Source organism: Trachypithecus francoisi, unplaced genomic scaffold (genome assembly GCF_009764315.1).
Source record: "Trachypithecus francoisi isolate TF-2019V2 unplaced genomic scaffold, Tfra_2.0 Contig00601, whole genome shotgun sequence".
Taxonomy (NCBI): Eukaryota; Metazoa; Chordata; class Mammalia; order Primates; family Cercopithecidae; genus Trachypithecus; species Trachypithecus francoisi.
Window position 1 is genome coordinate 1 of NW_022680759.1, and position 4,774 is coordinate 4,774.

Consider the following 4,774-nt stretch of genomic DNA (forward strand, 5'->3'; position numbering starts at 1 on the left):
GAAGGAAAAAATTAATGGACCTGAGGAAAAGTCATAATATACAGAAAACAGTCTACAAATGAAAACACAGAAGAGAAGGTAGAAACTTTGGGAATACATTGAGATAGCCTAACATGCATTTAACTGTTGTCACTGGGGAGTTGAGAAAGTGACAGAAACATCACATTTGAAGAAAAATAGTTCAAAAATGTCTGATTTTCCAGAATCAATAAAATATCAACCCAAAGATTTGATAAGACCAATACATCTCAAGCAGGATAAATAAAATATCCACTTTGAAAAATCATAATCTTACTAGAGAAAACCAAGATGCTATGCAGCAGCAGCCTGGCCTAGGAAACCAAAGCTGTGGCCCTTCCTTTTCAAGTTGGGAAGGGAGAGTCCTGATGTCCTCCCTGGGTCTCTGGGGAGGGTGCAGCTCTGATGACCACTGAGTCATCTTCATGATCATTCTCTTTTCTTGAATGATACAGCATTCAAAAAAATGTTTGCAGCCTAACAGTTTTACTGTCCTGTCCTGTAGAATCCAAGAAGTTTGACAGTCTTCCTTTAAGTCATCCCACTTTTTAATTCCTCTTTAGTTCAAACTAGCTCTATCTCTGTGGATATAATCCATCTCCATTCTTGGCTTTTCCTGAGATGGCTGATTAATCTATGAGTCACATCCATGATCTCCATCATATGGCTGTTCTGCCTCACCTTTTGTTTTCTGTTCAGAACATGTTTCTTTCCTTTCCTTTTCTTTCTTTCTTCCTTTTCTTTCTTTCTTTGTTTTTTTTAGATGGAGTCTCACTGTGTTGCCCAGGCTGGAGTGCAGTGGTGCAATCTCGGCTCACAGCAAGCTCTGCCTCCCCGGTTCATGCCATTCTCCTGCCTCAGCCTCCCGAGTAGCTGGGACTACAGGCGCCTGCCACCATGCCCAGCTAATTTTTTGTATTTTTAGTAGAGATGGCATTTCACCGTGATAGCCAGGATGGTCTTGATCTCCTGACTTCGTGATCCACCCACCTCGGCCTCCCAAAGTGCTGGGATTACAGGCGTGAGACACTGGGGCCGGCCTTTTTTTTTTTTTTTTTTTTTTTCTGAGATGGAGTTTTGCTCTTGTTGCCCAGGCTGGAGTGCAATGGTGCAATCTTAGCTCACCGCAACCTCCGCCTCCTGGGTTCAAGCGATTCTCCTGAGTCAGCCTCCCGAGTAGCTGGGATTACAGGCATGCACCACCATGCCTGGTTAATTTTGTATTTTCAGTAGAGACGGGGTTTCTCCACGTTGGTCAGGCTGGTCTTGAACTCCCGACCTCTGGTGAGCCACTCACCTGGGGCTCCCAAAATGCAAGGATTATAGGCATGAGCCACTGCGCCCGGCTGAACATGTTTCTTATGTTTTGCAATATAGTTAGGCTGAGGATTTTTTAGATATTCAAGCTGTGATTTCCTTTTTTTTTTTCTTGGACAGACTCTTGCTCCATCACCCAGGCTGAAGTGTAGTGGAGTGATCTCAGCTCACTGCAGCCTCCACCTCACAGGTTCGAGTGATTCTCATGCCTCAGCCTCCCAAGAAGATGGGACTACAGGTGCATGCCACCACACCTAGCTATTTTTGGTATGTTTACAAAAATAGTAGAGGTAGGGTTTCACTAAGCTGGTCTCGAACTCCTGACCTCAAGTGATCTGCTCTCCTCGGCCTTCCAAAGTGCTGACATTACAGGAGTGAACCACTGCAGGTGGCCTGTGATTCCTTTTTATTTAAGTATTATTTTAATTTATCTCTTTTCTGTTGCACTTTACTATAAGTGGTAAAGAGAAACCACACCACTCATTCATCACTTTGCTTAGAAATCTTCTCAGCAAAATACACAATTTCATCACTTGCAAGTTCTACCTGTCACAAAATATTGGAACATGATACATCCAAGTTCTTTGCCACTTTATAACAATATAACAAGGATCACTTTTCCTCCTGTTTCTTTTTCTTTCTTTTCTTTTTTTTTTTTTTTTTTGAGACGGAGTCTCTTTTTTTGTTGTTGTTGTTGTTGTTGTTGTTGTTGTTGTTGTTGTTGAGACGGAGTCTCACTCTGTCGCCCTGTTGCCCAGGCTGGATTGCAGTGGTGCGATCTCAGCTCACTGCAAGCTGCGCCTTCCGGGTTTACGCCATTCTCCTGCCTCAGCCTCCCGAGTAGCTGGGACTACAGGCGCCTGCCACCATGCCCGGCTAATTTTTTGTATTTTTAGTAGAGACTGGGTTTCACCATGTTAGCCAGGATGGTCTCAATCTCTTAACCATGTGATCCACCGGCCTTGGCCTCCCAAAGTGCTGGGATTACAGGCGAGAGCCACCGTGCCTGGCCTTTTCCTCCTGTTTCTAATAAGCTGCATCTTATTTCCATATGAGACCTCACCAGAATGGCCTTCACCTTTCATAATTTTACCAACATTCTATTCATGATGATATAGGCATTTTCAAAGCCAGTAGATATATGCTTTTAAAAAATAGTTCACCTCTTTTCCTTCTGAAGCAGCACCGTAACTTAATTGGAGGGGGATACAATCCAGGATACAATCCAGTCCGTACCAGTTGGTCACTATGGTTCCAAGCTTGAGTATAACTACAAAATATCTTTTTAAATCCCAAGACATTTAATAAAAAGAAATAATGTTAATGTAGTTAGAGCAGATTACTAGATGAAATGTATGACAAAAAATGCTCATCATCACTCGCCATCAGAGAAATGCAAATCAAAACCACAATGAGATACCATCTCACACCAGTTAGAATGGCAATCATTAAGAAGTCAGGAAACAACAGATGTTAGAGAGGATGTGGAGAAATAGGAACACTTTTACACTGTTGGTGGGATTGTAAACTAGTTCAACCATTATGGAAAACAGTATGGCGATTCCTCAAGGATCTAGAACTAGATGTACCATATGACCCAGCCATCCCACTACTGGGTATATACCCAAAGGATTATAAATTACTCTACTACAAAGACACATGCACACGTATGTTTATTGCGGCACTATTCACAATAGCAAAGACTTGGAATCAACCCAAATGTCCATCTGTGACAGACTGGATTAAGAAAATGTGGCACATATACACCATGGAATACTATACAGCCATAAAAAAGGATGAGTTTGCGTCCTTTGTAGGGACGTGGATGCAGCTGGAAACCATCATTCTTAGCAAACTATCACAAGAAGAGAAAACCAAACACCGCATGTTCTCACTCATAGGTGGGAACTGAACAATGAGATCACTTGGACTCGGGAAGGGGAACATCACACACTGGGGCCTATCATGGGGAGGGGGGAGGAGGGAGGGATTGCATTGGGGAGTTATACATGATATAAACGTTATGCACATGTACCCTAGAACTTAAAGTATAATAAAAAAAAAAAAAAGAAATGTATGACAGATAAGGAATTGCTATAAGCACTATGTTTCACTCAGGTCATTTTAAAACCACCATAATAACTATGAAATCATTGCATTGGGCCAGGCGCAGTGGCTCATGCCTGTAATGCCAGCACTTTGGGAGGCTGAGGCGGGTGGATCATCTGAAGTCAGGAGTTCAAGACTAGCCTGGACAACCTGGTGAAACCCCATCTCTACTAAACAAAAAATTAGCCGAGTGTGGTGGCACAAGCCTATAATCTCAGCTACCCAGGAGGTTGAGGTAGGAGAATTGCTTGAACCCGGGAGGTGGAGGTTGCAGTGAGCTGAGATGGTGACACTGCACTCCAGCCTGGGCAGCAAGAGTGAAATTCTGTCTCAAAAAAAAAAAAAAAAATTATTGCATTGAATTGTATGCTCCAAAATTTTCTTCATTCTCAACAATAAATGGAGATAGGCGATTATAAGAACACAATTCAATATTGCTTAAAAACATTCCAGTAATTTCACTGGAAAAATATTTATGACATAGAATATAAGCTTAATGATAAGAAATTTGTTTGCTCTGTGCAATACTGAATACTCAATTCCAATCACTGGGCCTGGTATGTGAAAAGAGTTTCTTGGTTTAAAAAATTTATTGGCCGGCGCGGTGGCTCAAGCCTGTAATCCCAGCACTTTGGGAGGCCGAGACGGGCGGATCACGAGGTCAGGAGATCGAGACCATCCTGGCTAACATGGTGAAACCCCGTCTGTACTAAAAATACAAAAAACTAGCCGGGCGAGGTGGCGGGCGCCTGTAGTCCCAGCTACTCCGGAGGCTGAGGCAGGAGAATGGCATAAACCCGGGAGGCGGAGCTTGCAGTGAGCTGAGATCCGGCCACTGCACTCCAGCCCGGGCGAAAGAGCAAGACTCCGTCTCAAAAAAAAAAGAAAAAAGAAACAACTTAGATATATGATAAATAAAAAATTTGTTGTGCAATAAAATTAAAGTGCAAGACAAACCGTAATCTGTACAAAGAATTAAAAACCTAAATATGTCAATGGGTCGTAAGTATCAAGTGACAACAAATGAATAGATTAATTTTTATAGGGCTCATGACTTTTGCTTATTACCTCTAAATGACTGTAAAAGAAAAAATAACTTTTGGCAGGTTAATATTTGGATTTTATTGATCGTATCACTTATGCCATGGGTCTCCAAAAATGTTCTGGGCTGCATGTATGTTCTGCATATGAATCTTGGAAGAATACTCATTTACTGTCAATAGTAGTTGTTTAAAGGAAAATGACATTTTATGCAGAATTTTCTTCTTTTCCCTTAGCATGCTGTGTTAGTTTCCTAAGGCTAGGAACAGAACAAATGACCACAAACCGC